The sequence below is a fragment of the Vulpes vulpes genome, chromosome 4, assembly GCF_048418805.1.
Source record: "Vulpes vulpes isolate BD-2025 chromosome 4, VulVul3, whole genome shotgun sequence".
Lineage (NCBI taxonomy): Eukaryota > Metazoa > Chordata > Mammalia > Carnivora > Canidae > Vulpes > Vulpes vulpes.
The window spans coordinates 66,407,584-66,427,815 of NC_132783.1; the positions used below are offsets into that span (position 1 = coordinate 66,407,584).

A 20,232-nucleotide genomic window follows, 5' to 3' on the forward strand; every position below is an offset into this window, starting at 1 on the left:
ACCAGTCTCAACACCTTACATCTGTACCATATTTCTAATGGTTATGGAGGACAGCAGGTGTGTTTGAGCTGGGCACAAGCTGTGTTTTAAAGGAACTTTGACCCAATAGAGCAGGGAGCCAGATAATGAAAATTAAGAGCTCACAGCCAGGCCAGAATGGCGAAGGAACAGTTAAGAACAAGCTGTCTTGGGAGCAGCCTGTAGCTCACATGCAGATGTATCTTTAAGAAAATCGATGTAAGAAACAGATTTTTTAATTTTTAATTTTAATTTTTTAAAAGATTTTATTTATTGCTTGATGAGAAACACACACACACAGAGGCAGAGACATAGGCAGAGGGAGAAGGAAACTTCCTATGGGGAGCCCGATGCAGGACTCAATCCCAGGACCCTGGGATCACACCCAGAGCCAAAGGCAGACGCTCAACCACTGAGCCACCCAGGTACCCCAAGAAACAGATTTTTTTAAATGAGGTGTTTATTTGCATTTCTAAAGTGTTTCAGATGCCTAGGACTCAGCCTTGACAAATGGAATTTGTGTTTGGGGTTCTGATCCTATCTCTTGAGATTTCTAGTCTCCATGGTCACTGCAAGGAACAGTTGTCTGAGTGATGCGATGCCAGATAAATCTTGTCACTTCTTTAGGTTGGAGTCTAGGGCCTGTAATGGGCTCAGTCCCACTACTCTGAGATATGACCTGAGCTGAAACCATGAGTTGGATACTTAACTGACTGAGCCACCTAGGCACCCCAAGAATCTTTTATATTGTATCTGTTGCTAACATATTTTAATAGTGGACTTTCAGATAAACCAACCATGCAGCAAATTCTGGTATCCTAGTTGTGTGTGTGTGGGGGTGGGGTGGGGTGGTATAGAAGCTACATTTTAATGTTAGCTGCATTCACAGACTCAACTCATTCACAGACTCACAGACTCAACAATATTAGGTTGGTGTGTCCTTTTGGGAACTGAAATTCTCAATAACAGTAGGCTTCTTGCTTCTCTTCTCTTTCATGCTCTTTTTAATGTCAAAAACCATGAACTGTTACCTCTCCAGGTAAAGAGAACATGCTTTTGTAGGTGATTTGTTGAACTCGAGTAGCAGTACCCTATCTTTCCTCCATAGGAACATGAGTATTTTAGAATATATTAGTTGACAAAAAAAATAAAAAAAAATTAAAGGAGAAATGGTTTTATTTTTCTGGGACAAACTCTAAATCTTTTTTCATTTTAACATCAGTAATTTCAGTGACCAGAAAATCACATTAGGATCCTTCCTTGCCTATGATTTGGGGCCCAGTTGTGCTATGCTCTGGTCGAGGCTTGACTTTGAGGTTCTTATAGCAAAATATGAAAAACGTCTGCTTGGAATTTGTTTCATGTACAGGAAGCCCACAGGACAGTTTTCCTGTAGCCATGTGAGTGGGAAAGTCTTCCAGCTTTGTGCTCTTTTTTTTTTTTTTTAAAGGTATTTTTTATTTTTTATTTTTTAAATTTTTATTTATTTATGATAGTCACAGAGAGAGAGAGAGGCAGAGACACAGGCAGAGGGAGAAGCAGGCTCCATGCACCGGGAGCCCGACGCGGGATTCGATCCCGGGTCTCCAGGATCGCGCCCTGGGCCAAAGGCAGGCGCCAAACCGCTGCGCCACCCAGGGATCCCAGCTTTGTGCTCTTTACCTTGGGTGGTTTCCTGAGGGAAGAGGGGTGAGAGCAAGGGAGCAGGGAACTCAGAATGTGTGGTATGTTCCAGGGCTGCCTGAATGGAGAGTCAGTAGAACCACTTCAAGAGGAGCCCACTGACGTGCTGGAATCAGGGTTGCTATAAGGGAGACTTTCCTCACCTTTCTCCTTCCCTTCCTCTGCATCTAGCCAGTATTCCCCCCACTGCTTCCCCAGTCCTCAGCTTAAAACCAGCTGTTAACTTTTCTTTAGAAGGGTGGCATTCTGAAGGCATCCTTAGTGAATCAGAGCAGTTCTGGGGACCGCAGGGGAAGCCACTCGCTTCTCTCCCAGCAGTGGAACTTTCCAGATAACTTCGGCCATCCTGGAAGACAGGATTGATATTTATTCTCACCTAGTTAACATTTGGTTTGCTAGTGTTTGTGGACGCTACGCTGTTCATCCTCTAAGCTAGTGTTGAATGATGATTTCATAATGAAAGTGGGGTTGTTTTTTTTTTTTTTTTTGCCTTTGAAATGTTTAAAGAAGTAAAGCTAAAATTTCAAATGTCTCCAAAAGTCAGTTTTTCTTTTTTTTTTTTTTTAGTTTTTTTTTTTTTTAAAGAGCATATTATTTGGAAGAAAATGGTCATTCACTGCAAAGACTAATTCTAAGGCTACATGAAGTCTACGTATAGTGTCTACCCCCTGTCCCCGTGTGACTGTATGAAAAGTTAATTTAGACAGTTTATATGAAAGTCAAGATTCTGAAAACCCCTATTGTTGAAGGAAGCACAAAAGATGACTTTGCAGTCCTCAAGCCCCATTTGAGCTGGATGGAATGAGATTACTGTGCTGGGAGAAAGTGTCGGGTCCCCAGGCCTTTTGTCCTTTGTCAGGAAGGTGACAGCTGAAAGGAGTTGGGATCCGCCCAGTGACAGCAGTGGCCATGGGCACAAAGAGTGGTGGGCCTCTGACCTTCGCCAGTCCTTGCTTCTTGCTCCCTCTCATAGGGGTTCTGGGGAAGGGAGTAGAAGGAGCTTGTTTCTGGTTGAAACTTTTTTTGCTAAACCTTTTTTTTTTTTTATAAGATTTATTTATTCATGAGAGACACAGAGTCAGAGACATAGGCAGAGGGAGAAGCAGACTCTCTGCAGGGGGCCCAATGCAGGACTCAATCCTGAGATGCCGCCATCACGCCCTGAGCCAAAGGCAGACGCTCAACCACTGAGCCACCAGGTGTCCCTTGCTAAACCTTTAATTGTAGTTAGGAACTCAGACTTTTACATTTTTCTCCTTTATGTTTTTTGTTTTTGTGGTGTTTTCTTTGTTTTGTTTTGCCACTTGATTAGAGTAAGACCTTCGTTGCTCCAGGTCTTTGTGCACTTTGGACTGGAATTTACATGAGGTGGGAGTAACTATTTTTTGAAAGAATGAAAAGGGAAGAGTTGACAAGAAAGACGCTAAGATCCAGCCCCACCATCCCTCAGCAGCAGACCAGTGAGTCCACAAGCTGGATCAGGACAGCTAAAGATTGTAAATGAGGTGATGCCTACGAAGGGTGGTGTAATTGCTCAGGAGGAACATTAGCTGCTCCTGATCCCCAGAATGAGCACTTTCATTGGAGTTAAGTGAATCTTCTCAGACTTGTCTGCACATTAGAATCATGAGGGATATTTGAAGAGCGAAGCTTGCCCAGGCCCCACACCAGAGGTTCTGATCTAATCAGAGTGGGGCCGCCTGGACTTCCCGAAGCTCCTCAGGTGATTCTAGCATGTGGCCGTGGCCAAGACTGCCTGAACCTGTTTTGCCTGGAAGCAGTATAGCCTATGGGAACTTAGAGGCGCTACTCTTCCCCTTTGAGCTTTTGGGGTTATTGGCACTCTTTCTGATTTCCAGGACTTGGAATTTTTAGATAAGTTGAATGGTGTTAGAATCAGGAGAAATTCTGACCAGATCTAAAAAAGAGCCTATTAAATTTGGGACACTCAGGCCATTTAGTATAGTTGGGTTGGGAAAAACTTTAATGAGCTTCGGAGCCTACTGATGTTCCTAAAACCTTAAAGGGAATATTTGGAGTGAGACTGGGGAAAAAATTGAAAGGCTCCCAGTAGTGCTGGTCCAAGGTATTTTTCCCAGAGAGAGGATGAAGATGGAAGTTCCTGGAACAAAATTATATGGGCACAGCTGCTCCAGACAGAATTATTGGAATGGATGATGAGGAGCATGCAGCGAGGTTCCCTCCCTGGGGCCCCTCTGGGTGGTAGCCAGTGTTGCCCCTTGCTACTTCATCTTTGGCAGCAGTCCCTCTGATTCCACTCCCTGTGTTTTTACACTCCTCCCAGGACCAGCTGCTCACTTTTATTCACTGCCCTCTACCCCCCATCACTGGCCTTAACCACTCTGTAGCTCTAGCTACATCTTCCTTTTCTCTCTCTTCATGTTTTATATTCACATTTTCTGTTATCAGTTAGGTGGAATTGGAGTCGTGGCCTACAAGTCTGTTGTAGCCAGGCAGGGTAATAGAGTGAGGTCACTGAAAGATTGGAGGGGAGAGGGGTTGGAACCAGTCACCTGGTAGACAGGAGGCTAGGGGATCAGAGGTCCAACCCCTGGGCAGGAGGTCAAGGTTGCAGCTGAGTGGGGCTGTCGGGGGCCTGAGCTGGCCTGTATGGGTCAGCATGGAGCATCCAGAAGAGCTAGCCTGTGCCTGCCCAGGCAGGGTCTCTGCCCTCGATGTATCCACGGACAGTAGACATCCCTTAGACCAGGTAGTCCAACTACTTGCCTGCTAAAAGTCAACTTTTCTAAAAGCCTTCGTTGTAGCTCTGTGAATATTGCTTATTTCATATGAGGATTTTTTTAATGGGTTATCTTTATTTTGTTTCCTGTGTTACTGAGAATTTCTGTCCTTTCATTTTATTTTGACAACTTGTTGGAAAATTCTTGCCACTTTGCTCACTTTCAAGATGCCTAGCAACGTTTTATAGATGTTTTGGAACGTTTCTCTCTAATCATTTTAGCAAAACCGTAATAAATCATTTTATGAAAAGCACCCTAGACATAATAAATCTTGTCTGAGAGTTATTTCAGAATGCCTTATTCTACAGGGCTGTATATATATTTTTTTAATTTTTTGTGTAATGTAGTCTTAATGTTGTGCCTTAAAAGGAACACCTCTAGTTACAGCAAGGTTAGATTCAGGACTATCTGGAAAGGTGGGTTGTTGTTAGCCTGTGGGCTGAGTGCAAGTAGCCTGAGGGGCTGGTGGGGCTGGCTGGTACTGCCTCCTGGCTCCAGCCCCTGTCCCAGGCCACAGCAAGGACTCTAAACAAGGTCCATTAAACAAATGGATATTTCTTGACTCAAGTTGGGCAGGAGTTCAGGGCACCTGGGTGGTTCAGTGGTTGAGCGGCTGCCTTCTCCTCATGGCATGATCCTCGGGTCCTGGGATGGAGTCCCACATCAGGCTCCCCTCAGGGAGCCTGCTTCTCCCTCTGCCTGTGCCTCTGCATGTCTCTCATGAATAAATAAATAAAATCCTAAAAAAAAGTTAGGAGTTTGACCAGATAATGTAACATTTTCAAGGCGTATTTGTGGGGGAGTAGAGCATTTGACTTAGAACTTTCATGAAAAATATCTACTTGTTTTTTTTCTTGCAAATGTTGTTTTTGTGTTTGTTAGGAGATGTAATACTTTATGCAGAAAAGATGTTCTTTGGATTCATTTTGCAGCAGCTGTCTGAGTTTCCCAAAGACTTTGGGTGTACCTGCCTGTGCCCACGCTCTGTGGTTGGGCTGCTCTCAGAACTGAGACTCTTGTGGGGGAAGAAGCTGACCTTTACTACTTAACTAGGAATTGGCCCCTCTTCCATTTTTCTAGCTGTGCGGCAAAAAAGAATGAGATGTAGGATTTAAGGAGGGAAAGCCATCTTAATTGCAGGGTTCATTCTTGAGTGGTGAACGTATAAGAAAGGATACATCAAAGTTTGAGATATTAGTGCTCCTTTCTATCCGATAGTAAGAAATCAGTCTTGTTGCTAGTTTTCTAACAAGAAAAGGTTCTGAAAAAGAATTTTTTTTCAATTCTAGAAAACTTAGCAGTTACCAAGTTTTTGGTTAACAATAAAGTTTTCCTAGGTCCTTCTAAAGCCTTTGGGTGAGCAGTGGAGAGACAGGAGGATAAGTCAGCTCTTGTTTGATTTTCACATGTAAACCAGAAGTTATTTTGATTCAGTACCCGCAGTCATAATTTATAATAGAGTATGACTCTTTCTTTCAGACGTAAACATTTTAGGTGGCCACAGTTGTAACCCCAAATGAAGAACCTTTAAAAAAAAAAAAACAACAACAACAAGAGGCAGGTGGTCCCATTCAGCTCTACCAGTTTAGATGTGTTTACCTCCGGAGATGGAGCGAAAGTAATTGTATCTGGCAGATAGCAGAGTAAAATTGTCCTCACTGCTAATTATTCAGTGACTCCTATCTATGCTGCTTCCCATTTTAATTCAGACAGTAAGTGTCTGCAAATGTCTGTGCTAAATATTCCTCTTGCTATCAGACAGCCTCTAAGAGCTTGTGTGTGTGTCTAAGAATTGATAATTGTGCATTCTTCTTCTTTCTTCTTCTTTCCCTGGCGGTTTATTTGCAATTGCAGACTAGTGGAAGTAGGTAATTCAGCCATTCTCCCCCGCCCCCCGTCCAGATCCTAGGTGCTGCCCCCCCTTTCAGCAGGGAGCCTCGGGAAAGAGGAACTGGGCCCAGTGCCTGGAGTCAGGAGGGCTGGCCCACTCGCTGTGGGCACCCCTGGGAGTGGCCCTGGTGGCGAGTGGTGCTGGTTCTCTTGTGTTTTAAATTTTCTTACAACAAGAGGCTTAGGGTCTTCTAGTAAATTGAAGAAATAAATGCCTTTTGTTCCTCCTGAGCAAGGGTCAGTGGGATGTGTAGCCCTGTCCCCTCGGCTCTTGAGGTAGACATGGCACCTGTTCCCCGGCCTCTTGGTTAGTTGTTTGGCACAAAGCCTCTCATTTCCAGAGAGTGCCCTATGTGTTTTGACTCTCCTAGCCTCTCTTCTTGTGGCCTCACAAGGGACACCAGGAGGCCATGACAGCAGCCAAACTGCATCAGGAGGGCAGAAGGGGCTTCAAGACCAAAACATGACCAGGGGCAGACATGCTAGACAGTCAAGCAGTTCTGGGTTAAAGGTTAAGCCAGTCTCTGCCTGAAGACACACTTGGCCGCTGCCCAGCCACAGGCAGCCGGCACCCTGGCGAGGGGGGCAGCTGGCCTGGGAGTTGCCTGTCCTGCGGGCCGTCCCATCCCCCATGTTCCCTGCTGTCCTGTCTGGTCCTCCAAGAGCACTGGGTACCACCCCCCACCAGGCCCCCACCTGGCCTGGCTGCTCCCCTGCACCCTGGGCTGCCCTGGGTGTGGAGGGAGACGGGGACAAGTCCTCACAGCCCTGCTTTCGTCCATGTGTCATAGGATTGCTTTCAGCACCCTGCTGATCAGTGTGGAACATTTCCAACTTCATTTTTTTATGACCCCCTCCCTGAAATAGAAACAGTTGAATTATTTTCTAGTTTGGTCAGGGAAGCAGAGAATCACAGTGAAATATTTGTGTCGTAGGCAGGGTTACTCATTTAAAAAATTATTTATTCATGAGAGACACACACAGAGAGAGGCAGAGACACAGGCAGAGGGAGAAGCAGGCTCCCTGCAGGGAGCCCAACGTGGGACTCAATCCCGGGACCGCAGGATCATGCCCTGAGCTAAAGGCAGATGCTCAACCACTGAGCCACCCGGGCGTCCCAGGGCTACTCATTTTTATTGCAATAAGTCTTTCCAGTCATATCCACTTGACCATGTTCTCATGAGTCCCATTGGGGCTGATGCCTTGCACCAGCCCCAATGGTGGGCAGGTGCCTACACCTCTGGACAAGCTGTGTTCTGATTTTCCAGCTTTGCCTAAACTTAAGCAGACCTTAACTTGCTCAAGTTTTGATACCTTTTTTTGTTCTAAACTATCCAGGAAAGTCTGATGAATTTAAGAATTTAAGAATTGCTTCTTTAAGAATTGCTTCTCTCTCCACTTTAAGAGAATTTGCTTTAAGAATTGCTTCTCTCTTCACTTCCCTTTGTCTTGTGTGTTAAGGAATTCGCTGTTTGATATGGTGACTTTGGTCTGCTGCTAGTTGGAAGATATCACTCTTTCACCACAGCACCATTTTGTTCTTTTTGTGCGAGGTGAGGCTGGGGTTCGCAGTCCCATCTGATGCCATGTCCACTGTATTTTCTCTCTGTACCATCCTCCTTCCGAACAGAATGTGTATAAACTCGAAATTTCTTCCTTCAGCATCTTTGTTATTGCAACCTACCATATTGCTGAGTTAAATTTCTTTCTTCTCTTTCTCCTTCTTCAGTATTTACACTTGGGCTCAATTCTCCAGACTTAGATTGTGCCCGAAAACAGCTTTATTGAGTCTCACTGCTCAGATCGGTGACACCTGAATTTTAGAGCACCCAAGGAGAGTCATCATGGGTATTCTTGAGATGGATTCTGGAGACTTTGAATAGCCTATCTAGTAGCCAGCCTCCTCCTCACCCCCGAGACAGAGGGGAGAGTGTGTGGGCATGAGGAGATGAGGACGATGTCCTATCCCGTGCCTGCCTGGTCTTCTGGAGTGTCTAGGTGTCTTGTTTTCCTGGTGGGGAAGGGAATGGGAGAGGTGGACTTCCAGGCCAGGAGACAGGTCCTACAGGGGACCTCTGCTTGAGACAGAGATGAGCTCCCTATTTTGCTGTGGAGTCTAAATCCTACAGTGGGTGCTTTAGGAGTTGCTGCAGGGGTGTCCATTGAGCAAGTATTATTTCAGAATTAGACCCTGTTTTTCCTTCTCTTAGATTCCCATAGGTAATGAGAATTTTTTGTTTTTCATTTTTCTTTGCACAGTCAAGCATGCTGCTTTTATGAATGAAGAGCATATACGCGAATGTGCTTATCAGTGTTTGGCTGGGTTTAGCACAGCTGATTTATTCTAAGATTCACATAGTGAAGTTGTTGAATTGATAGGGAATTGAGGGAAGATCTAAGTGGAAAGCTTCAAAGTCTGTTATCCAGCAAAAAGGAGGTCTTTGTCCATTTAAGCATCTGACAACTGGGTTGTCTGTAAGTTATGCCAAGGATATTTTTAGAATTCAGGATTTCATCTTAAGGCTCCAATTATTTTGATTCCCCAACAGACTCTAAAGGGTACAAGAACAGTAAGGCGGGGGAAAAAGGAAAATTTCTGCAGAGAAACCCAACTGAATCTTACTATGGTAATTAATTGGCAGAAAATCAATAATTCAGTGAGAAGTCTCTCAGCCAGTGGTGGCAGAGGATAGTGCAGTGGATATTAGTGAATTTGGGAGAATGTACAAGTTTCGGTGAGCTAATTGGATGAATTTCCATGTGGTGTTACTGTAGTGTCACACAAGACTAGTCATTTGGGAAATTTATAGGAGATTAATGGAGACCGAAATGTTTAAATACTTTAACCATTTGTTCTTTAAAGAGAATAAATGTATATCTGGCTTCATGAATTAAGATGGACCTGCTTTTTGCATTGTCACCTGATGAATAAGAAATGTTAATTTACTTGCTTTATTTCTCAAATTTGTTTCCCTGTGAGAGTTGCTGCTGTCTAAATGTTCCTTTGTAGGATGGTGATTCTTGAATGTTTTAGTCTTGGGACTTTTGTACACTCTTAAAAATTATTGACTCCAGAGAGCTTTGTTTATGTGGTTATATCTATTAATTTTTATCATGTTAGAAATAAAAACCAAGATGTTTTTTTTAAATATGAAATTAACAATGAGTTCATGTTAACATAAATACTATTTTTTATCAAAAGTTACCATTTCCCAACCCAAAGAAATGCTATTAAGTAGTGTTTTTAATTTTTTATACCTTTTTATAAAACTGCCTTTAATATCTGATGTAATGGAAGATCACGGGGTTCTCATCTTTGCATCTGCATCCATTCTGATGTGATATGTTGTTCTGGTTACCATGTGTGATGAGAATCCAGCCTCCCACAGATATGTGGTTGAGAAGAATGTGAGAACTGGAGTGTTCTAATTTGTTTTTAGACATTTGTGGATCTTCTTCTTTGATACTATGCTAAACCAGTGGTAGTTTCTTAGAGGTTGGTTGAGATGTGGATTCTGAAACCACATATATGGGCTTTTAAAACCCTGTTCTGTGTATGGTTTTGAACATCATGCATTGGTCATCTGGGAAATCTCCCCAAGTGTTGATACATTTTATCTTGCAATTAAAAATAATTGTGCCACCAATTAGAAGAACCTTTAAATATAGGGAAGTTGTCACCTTCACAGTGCATGTGGATGTATACGTTTTCAAAAAGTCTAAGTTTTGCACAGAGGCTGGGATCTCATTAGTTTATCGGCTGTTTTCCTTGAAAGCCGACCCATATCATCCCTTCCCTGTAAGGTGTCTACCACGTAGCTATGTCTGAAGAGCCATAATTTGTGCACAAGGTGATGTTCTATGATGCAATGCTGCCCTGGCCCTTGTAGGTCTGTTGCCTGTTCCACGGAGGTCCCTGTCACATGCTGTGGAGAACCACTCCAGCAATCAAAATTGCAAGTCGATGTTAGCTTAAGAAAACCAGTGTTTTCCCCAATTACAGGTGCCCAGTGTAAAGGGCAGCATTGCATCAGTTGTGAAATTGATTCCACTGTTCATGATAATGTGTCATTCAGTCAGGTTTTCCTCATGCTTTGCATTGTGACTGGGGGGGTTGGCAGTTGATTTTGTTTTGTATGTATGAAGCATCAGACGGGAGTTCTTTTTTGGGTGGCTCCAGAAGAGAAAGGCCTTTGTGCCTAGAGGAATACTTAGTCATTTCTTTCATTGCTTTTCCTTGTTCTTCCTAAACAGATGTTTATCTGGGTGATAGAGAGGACAGATTTATACTTTGTGGGTTAGAACTTCATTTTTGTTTTTGTTGGTGGTTTTATAAATTAAGTCATTCAGGTTGGTTGGTTACTTGTGCATTGATATTTTGCCCTGTTTTATTTTTCTCTTGAGTTTTCTGATTTTGTGTGATGATACAAAGGACTCTTCCTGTGAGTGTGGAATACTTAGGCTGGAGTTAGTACCTTTGAGCCTGTTGAGAGGAGGCCAGGTTTCCTTCAACTGCTCTTCCATTAGGAATCCCCAGTTGTAGAGGCATTCTGGAGATGATGTACTGCTCTGGGTAAAATGAAAATGTCTGGTAAGATATTAATAAATACTTTATTGGTGTTTTGCTTTTACGTGGGAGTTTTCTGGAATAGCTGATGAAGCCAAGCTAAGTAAATATTATCTTCTTTTCATGGTGGTCTTTTGTTTTGAAATGCCATTCCAATTCTGTTCTCTAGTTTTCTTTTTATCACTGGTATTGTTTTTATAGATTAAAGGTACCACCTTTTCCAGTTTTGCTCATCATGCTTTCCTAATTTGGAGCCTGTGAAATCTTTTCATTCAGTTCATCAGGCATTTATGGAGTGTTTGCAAGTCAGGAGTGTTTGCAAGTCAGTAGCGGTATTATTACCAACCTGCATCTTTGTTTTTCGTCATTTCTGGAAGGCCTATGATGTACATGTTCAGTATCGGCACACCTTCACTTCCTCTTCACTCTGCTTTTTACCCTTGTTAGGTTAATTAAGATTAAGAGAACTTTGTGATGGAAAAAAGACTCTTCTAGACTCCCTTTCTTCCTCCTTTGTTCTCTGTGTTTTCATTGCTGTACTTTACTCTTGTGTGTGTGCACACAGCTGCAGGTGTCAAGCTGTGGGCTCCTTCTTGGGAGTGGGAAGACTATTGGGAGGACAAGAGAGGACATTAGAGGAGATGATTATTCTTTCCATTGTTTCGAAGTTCCTAACCTTTGGTCCGTCTCACTTTTGCCCCTGACTTAAGAGACTGGATCTCTTCATCTGTGCTTGTGTGATGAGGCTAGTGGTGTTTTGCCATGGTAGGGTGACCACTTCCAGAGAGGAGGTTGTAAAATATCTTCTTTCTCTGATGACCATGGGGTGCTTAGCTCGAAAATAAGCAGTAGCTTCTAGACTAGGATGCTGACTGTATTTATAGAACTGTCACCTAAAGGTCTAATATATTGGTACTGAGAAAACTGATGGAAGGCACATTTTTTGAATAACCTAAATAGCTGATAACCTAAATGGATGGATAAAGGTTATTTTCTCTTCCTGCATTTCAAATGGCTTATTTGTTATCTTTCCTTCACTTTGTGGATCAGTTACAGAAGTTAGCTTCACCTTTTCTACATTTATGTAAATAAAATAAAGATCTGGATTTCAGTTGAGTAGATAACGCAGTGTTTAAAATCTGAAGAAAGTGAAGTAATGGGGTTGAAATGAAATACCGCTTACTATTTAGTAAATGATTGATACATATTAGCTGGGATACTTCCCCCCATCTTCCCCCTCAAAAGAGATAGCATAGTTATTTTGTAACTCTGCACTGTCAGATTTCTTTCTTCTGTTCTGGATGTGGTCAAGCCTACAATAGATAAATCCATACCAGTACACTTTCTCATTTTTGTTGTCTGGTTTACCTGGCTTATCATAGATTTTCATTTTGCATTTTGTGTAAGTGATATATAAGGATGACTCAAGAAATGCCTCCGGTCACGGGCTCTGTCCCTTTCAGTGTCAGAAAACAGAGATAGCATTACTAGCAAGGATTTAGTTGGGGTATTTTACCTTTTATGGTAGTCGTGTGGATTTAGACTTTTCAGGTTTATTATGGTTGCTATTAGCAGCTCTCCTTAAAATAGGGAATCTACTTAAATTTGTGAAGTATGTTTCAAACTTTCTTTTCTTGATTGACTTAATGAACAGGGTTTCAAGTATATAATAGAGGATCCCCCAGTCTTAAAACCATAACATTGTTGCATTAGAACTTTGTTCAACCAGTAGAGAGTGTAGGATACCACAGGTTTCTGAATCTGTGCCAATGGATCATGGGTGCTCCTAAGGTTGAATCAGTCTTCAGCTCTTGTAACAAACCACCACATTAAGGAATGATACTTTCTTATTTGTTAAATTTTGCTTGTCCTCATGAAGATGATAAAGCAAACTGGTGAATGGAAGGACATATCAACTATGTGGCAAGTTCAACATCCTTTTTTTTTTTTTTCCTCCCCTGGATAGGTCAGCTAGTGGTGATGCATGTGAGTTCACCACACACATCTTTCTGCTAATAAAAATGTTCCCAGTTTTCATACTAAAATTATATTCACTATTCATCATGTGTTACACAGTGGGTAGAAGAGGGGGGTGAGTGTTCACTGAACAATATTATGACTTTTTTACTGCTCTATCCTCTACTGAAGCAAGTCTGAAAACCACTATGTGGGTGTGTGAGTGAGCATGGCAGGACAAGAAGCTGGGAAGAGTCGATTGGAGAGACTGCCAGTGCTTGGTTGCCTTGGTTGCAAGTTTGGACTTTGTGGTCACTGAGGAATAGTTAAAGGTTTCTAGCTTAATTTAGCAAGGATGTACTGGTTCCCGGGAGTCATTCTTATTTATCTTATTTGTGGGAAATAGTGAGGGAACCCAGAGTGTTTCCTACACCACATCAAGGACATCTCAACAGTGACAGAAATTTAGTTATTTACTCGGAGGAGTTCAAAGAAAAATTAACAAAATAAGTTTATGGAAAGGGCTACAGACTTAGAACGAACAGTGACATCATCACCAGCCATGGTTTCCGAATACAAGATGCTTGCCTGCTTAGGATGATGCATTCCACCAACTGTGTATTGATGACCTTTAAGCCTCAGGCCTCTGCTCATGAAGAATTCCCAACTGAGGGCGGCAGACATCTATAAATAAATCATCATCTTTGGGACTGACCGAAAAATATCAGAACAAAAGGTATAAGGATTGGTCTCTGGGGTTAGCAGAGAGCAAGAGACACTGTCTGTCTAGGAAGCTTTTCTTTAAAACTTTTTTCATCTGGAAATGTCTGAGAAAGTTTTGTCGGAGTGAAGGCCTTTCTCTGAGACTGTGAAGGATGCCAGTATTTCAGGTGATGGGAACTGTAGCGCTTATTTATTTGGGAAAGATCCTATGGGTATCATGACTAAGGCTGTCTTGGGGAATTAGTTGAAGGCTGTTTTGAAATTGAAGTCCTACACAACACTGTTTTGCATAGGTAATTCATCTGGACTGTTGGTTATGAATCACAAAAACTTTTTTTAAGCAAAAAAGGAAAGATAATTCTCAGGTAACTGAAGCATCTAGAAGTAGCGTGTTTTAGGTGTTATTGGGTCCAGGGGGTCTCACATGGCCACAGAAACTCTTCCTCTCTATCTTGACTGTGCTTTGCAGAGACCTTCAGCTCAGCCATCAGCAAGATGGCAGCCAGTCGTCAGAGCTCACCTCCTCCTAGCTTAGCCCTTGTAGCCAAAGCCCCCTGTGCTGTCCAGGGGAGATGTAGACAACTGTGCTTTGGTTCTGGACATGGAACTAGGCACCTGTGAGGGTGAGGGGATGCTGTGCCCCCAGTGGCCAGCATTCTGTAGGGGACAGGGAAGTATCTTCACAAGAGGCAGAAGAAGGGAGTGTGGGCCAGGCGTGCTGGGCAGGCAGACCCTGCAGCTGCCATGGCTCATGGCAGCAAGAAGAGAGCATGTGCAGGGAGACCAGACCTGTTAGCTGAGGTACAGAGCACGCGTGGAAGGGGAGGCTTGGCAGGAAGGATGCAAACTGCTTTTTGCATGGTGAGTTAGAGATGGTGGAGGGGCATTGATGTGGCAGCTAGCTATTTGGGCACAAGAGAAACGATAAAGCTAGCATGGTACCAAAGTAAGTGATCGATCATAGAGATAGGCATGGAATAAGCATGGATAGGCATGGAATGAGCTTTCCCTAGCTCACGGAGGAGGATCCTATGTTAAGGCTGGATCACGTGAAATTACTGCTTCTACAGGTAAAAAATGGCAGTGCAGCGGCAATTTCTTATCATTCAGCCTGTTCTGTGGGAATCACATTTAGAAGTGCCTGTGTTCTTTCTTTCAGCAGATGGTACTGTGTGCTCTATACTGTCCTGGTCTCCCATGTTCTCATTCTCTGCAGCTTTCAAGTCTCCACAGAGAGCCAGTCTTTTTTCCCTTCCTCTCTTTTCCCTCTTCCCCCTTTCCCTTCATCCCTTTCCTCTTCCTTCTTTCTTGGGAAAATATTAACTGGGTGCTTTTGAAGTGCAGAACACAGTGCTTTGTGCTGGATCTGTAGTGTGAACCTTGTCCCGAGCCTCCTGCATTCTAGAGTCTTGACATGAGCGAGTGTAGGAGGGCTGATGGGATGCCCTGTGAGCTGTGGTGTTATAGGGCTGATGAACACTCTTATGAGGTACTGGTGCTGTAGGGTGCGTGGGATGCTGTATGTGGTATGGCATTGCAGGGGCTGATGGAATGCTCTGAAAGCTGTGGGGAGGCATCCAAGTTCCAGATTCTTTTTGATTCACCCTGGGCCAGGGATGGCTGGGGGGGCTACTGGAAACTCTAATAGTTTTGTACTGTGCTGACAGATATGAGAGGATGGGACTCTCCCTGCTACTTCTCACACCTTTGTCATGGTTCAAATACTCCAATTTTCCCTGCTGTAGAAAATTTTTTCTTCCCCATCTCTCTTCCTAGGTAAAATTTGGCCTCTTCCTCCCTGATCCCCTAAGAGTACCCCATTAGAGATTTCAGCCATTACATCCCATTGATGCTCTGTTCCATTTACTTGTGTTAAAGCTGGCTCCCCCCATTAGACAGTAAACTTTAGCAGACGAGAACCATGTCTTAATATGGATGTCATTTAGTAAAGTGTTTGGATGCTAGAGGTGCTAAGTAAATATTTATCAAGTGTTAAAATAACTTTGAAGGGGCTCTATTTGCAGAACCCCTCTTATTTCTACCTGACTTAAAAAGAATGCCAGTGTGTGTGTGTGTGTGTGTGTGTGTGTGTGTGTGTATATATACATATATACACACACACTACATATATTCTCTCTCTCTCTCTCTTTCTCTCTCTCTCTCTCTCTACACACACACACACACACACACACACACACACACAAAGGAATATTATTCAGCTATAAACAAGAGGAAATCCTGCCATATGTGACAAGGATAAAGTTATCAGGATGTTATACTAAGTGAAATAAACTAGTCACAGTAGGAGAATGCTCCATGATTCTACTTAACATGAAGTATCTAAAAATAATCATACCCATGGGAACAGAGAGTGGAGTGGTGATTCCCAGGGACTGGGCAGGGGGGCAAATGGAGAGTTGCCTGCCGTTCAAAAAGGTATAAAGTTGCTGTTATATAAGATGGATAATTTCTAGAGATCTGTGTGTGTAACACTGTGCCTATTAAGTTAATAATACTATATTGTGCTCTTAGTCATTTGTTAAGAGGATAAATCTTGTGATAAATGTTCTTACTGTAATTTAAATATATATATATAGCAGCCACCAAAACTCCCCCAGAATCCCCCCCAGTGACGTACTGTGTCACGCCACACTGAAATCAAAAGGAAGCGTCTGCAGTGAAACCACATGACTATGTTGAGAGTTTTACGTTGTGCTGACCTGATTCATAACGAAAACACTCTTTAGAGTAGTTGGTCATTTGCTTGAGGCTTGAGCTGACATCTTGTCTGTGATTTAGACATCTGCATAAAAACAGACCTTTGAATACACTAGAAACAGTTAACAGACCCTTCGTCTCTGTGTGTCTATGTGCAACTGGTTGAGTTAGTAAAGCCTGATGACTAGTGCTGGTGAGTGGTCAGTGCTGTTGAACACTGGGCGGGACAGGTATACTGCTTTCCAGAATGCATTTCCTGGAGCAGATGGTGTTCATCTGCAGAATCCTCTGTGATCCCAGACTCTCTCTAGGAGTTGACTGGCTGTTTGAATCTGGTGCCAATTCTGTATTAGGTTATATGCTTCTAGAGGCCCTGTCTCCTGAGGTGTGTACTATCTTTGTGGAGTAGGTGAGGTCTGGGTTAGGATTCCAGCTCTGCACCCCTGGGCCCAATAATGATGCATGGGATATGGTTCCTAGATTTGGTGCAGGAACTGTGGCCAGCCTGTTGGCCCAGAATGTTGGGCTGTGGTGGGGTGGAGAGGCAGGGTGGGTCAGGGGAGACAGGCAGGTATTTCTCATGTATGTTGCCTGAGTTCACAGAAAATTAGTGCTTAGGACTTAGCCTCTTGGAAACCTGTCATTATTTTGAAAGGCCTTTTTAGTTTTAAAATAAAAAAATCACAAAAACTAGCCTTTCTCTGGTGCTTTTCCTGAATACTAGTGAGCCTACCCTAACACTGGAGAAATAATGACTCTGAGCTGGATGGAATATTTTTATTCTTCTTGGTGGAAAGTAAATATTTGCCTTCACTCTCTCAGAACCCTGTGTCACTGGGAAAGCAGCTGAAGAACCTGCTGGTGGGAACAAAGGGCCAGGCCTCTCTTTGCCTGCAAATCTGGCTTTCTGGCTGAGCTCCCTATTGAAGTGTGAGTCGCCTCCTCTCAGCCGTGGACTGGGGAACAGGAGAGCATCTTGCCTTTCCCTGACCCGCTCTCTGCAAGACGGCCCACAGTCCCAAGTTTGGCTGTTTGAAAGGACGATGGTCCACTGAAAGCTTACTCATTTTCTCCTGTAAAGTGAAAATAAGGCAAAAGACAATAGCCAGTTGCCTCATCTAAACCATCTGCTTCGTAGGAAATGAAGGAGGCCCTTAGTGCCACTTGGAGGATTTGTAGTCTCTTTTCCTGTCAGTAAACAAAGGCAGTGAGTTAAAAGAGTGGGGCATAGATTGTTTACAGGATGTTTGCTGTATCAAAGGAAGGAAAAGCGCCTCTTACGGAGTTGTGTTCATTGTGTAGGGGATATTACAACATCATTTAAAGGGTCTCTGCTGGAGAAGAGAAATTAACCATAAAATATTTAGTTGTGAAACACAAACTGTTTAATCAATAGGACTTTTAAAGACTTACTTCATAAATTAAAGTTGAGGGCTTTATAATGTATCAGCTTTAAAAAAAAAATGTAGAAAACCAGAAAGCCTCTTGAGAGGGAAAAAAAAATAGGTTCCTAAAACTTTGAAAAATATCGATACTTTAGAGGACTTGCATTTTTTTTTAATTGTACAAGTTCATGCTTTGTGTGCAAGCAACATTTATCATTTAAGTATGGTTGTGTCTCCTATGTAGGCCTTTCCAGGTTGCCTTTTGGCGCTGTGTCTGAGTCCCTGAGGCTCTTTTTCAGGCATTCCTATCTCAGGAGCTGGAAACTGAGAGGTGTCAGTGAACATGACCGAGTGGATGAATGCTTGGTTGGATTTAATAAACTAGTGAAGATTGAAACAATGATGGGAGATAAGATGCCCAATAACATATTCTTTTTCTAATTACTTAATGTTGGGAAATCTTTTTGATAAATACTTTGGTGTTTTTTTCTTTGTGTGTGTGTGTGTTAAACTATACATAACATAAATTTTACTATTTTTCAGGGTGTAGTTCAGTAGCTACCGTATATTCATATTGTTGTGCAACCATCTGTCTCTAGAGATTTTCCATCATCCCAAACAGAGGCTTTTTTCTCAGTAAACACTAACTCCCCATTCCCCTGCCCCTGGCAGCCACCACTCTACTTCCTGTCTCTGTGAAGCTGGTTATTGTATGTACCTCCTATAAGTGGAATCCTATAGTATTCGTTGTTTTGTGACTAGTTTATTTCATTGAGCATCATGTCCTCAGGGTTCATCCATGTTGTAATATGTGTTGTAATTCTCTAATTTTTAAAGCTAAGTGGTATTCCATCATATAGATTTACCATATTTTATTTGTCCATTCATTGGTTGATGGACACTTGGGTTACTTCCCCCTTTTAGCTATTGTGAATAATGCTGCTGTGAACATGGGTGTGTAGATATCTTTTCACAACCCTGCTTTCAGTCTTCTTGGGTACATATCCAGAAGTGGAATTACTAGATTATATGGTAATTCCATGTTCAGGTTTATTGAGGGATTTGCCATATGATGCTTTAGATTTTTAAGCTTAGAATTGACTATATTGGCTCCATGAGTAAAGTCAATGAGAATTTCCCTCCCTTCCTTTGTAGGTACATTCAATCCTAAATTCAGCTACCGTGAGGGACCAGTAATAGTCACATTTCTTCAACTGTTTGAATACTTCATTAAAATGGAGACAGATTGAGAAAGGTGGGCTTTTTAGAGCCAAGGCCAATGGTAGCCTTGTCAGTAGGTGGCTCTGTAATTGGTGACTGTTTGGATGAGAGGGTCATTGTTAATACTCTGCTGGGACCACAGGCATAAACCCAGTTGTCATGGCACACCCCACTTGTTGGGGTCTGTCTTTTGTAGGGAGTGGAGTGCAGATCTCTGGCAGGATTTAGAGAAGCCATGTTGACGCCATCTCATCCGAGCTGTGCACCTCACACTGTTGTGTGTTGAGTCTGCATTATGTCGAGAAGGAGTGCAGGCCGTGGTGTGCCTGGCTTCAGTTCAGTCAGCAGAAATTCTTCTAATTACTTTTTTTTTTAGAAATGATGTAGTAAAAGATCATGATTTTAGGAGCCAGGTGGCCTTGAGTTTACACCTTGTTCTGGGTGATTCCCTTTGGGCAGATAATCTCTTAGAGTACCAGTCTCTTTATCTGGGAGGCAGAAGAGGTCATTTTTGTGTGTAAGTGATAGTAGTTTTGGAAATAACATGGAAAGTATCTAGTGGAGCACATGGTACGTAGTCACTGCTGTATATCCAGTATTGTGCACTCCCCTTATTATTGAAAGCATATGCATTTTAACAGAATTTAGTACCAAACATAGACACCTAGACTAGCAGTTTTCCAAATGTTGGTCTTAGACCCTCCCCCCCTTGACATCTGTAAAACTTACTGAGGATTTACACACCCCAGAGAGCTTTTTATTATGTAGCTTATCTCTACTGATGTTTGTGATACCAGGATTAAAATTGAGAAGTTTAAAAATAGTTATTAATTAATGAAACATGGCAGTAAGCCCTTTACCTTTTATCATAAATAACATGTCTTATGAAAATCACTCTTTTCCAAAACAACAAAATATTAACAAGCAGAATGGCATTGTTTTACATTTTTGCAATTTTTTTTTATTTTTTAACTAATTGAATTAAATTTGCCAACATGTAACACAAGTGCTCACCGCATTGTGTGCCCTGCTTAATGCCTGCCATCTAGTCACCCCATCCCCCAACTCCCCTCCCCCTCAGTTTGTTTCTCAGAGTCAGGAGTCTCTCATGGTTTGTCTACCTCTCTAATGTTTCCCCACTCAGGTTCCCCTCCTTGCCTTATGGTCCTCTGCACTGTATCTTGTATTCCACATGAGTGAGACCATATGATCCTTGTCTTTCTCCGATTGGCTGATCACACTCAACATAATCCCCTCCAGTTCCATCTCTTTAGTACCTGGCTGGAGAGAATACAGCCAGACTCTCAAG

General features: G+C 42.6%; 1 protein-coding gene across 15 annotated transcripts in view; it reads left to right on the forward strand.

The window, feature by feature from the left end:
* The window catches only part of SIPA1L2 (signal induced proliferation associated 1 like 2), a 212,841-nt gene that overhangs the window by 26,492 nt on the left and 166,117 nt on the right, over positions 1 to 20,232 (forward strand). The window lies entirely within an intron of this gene.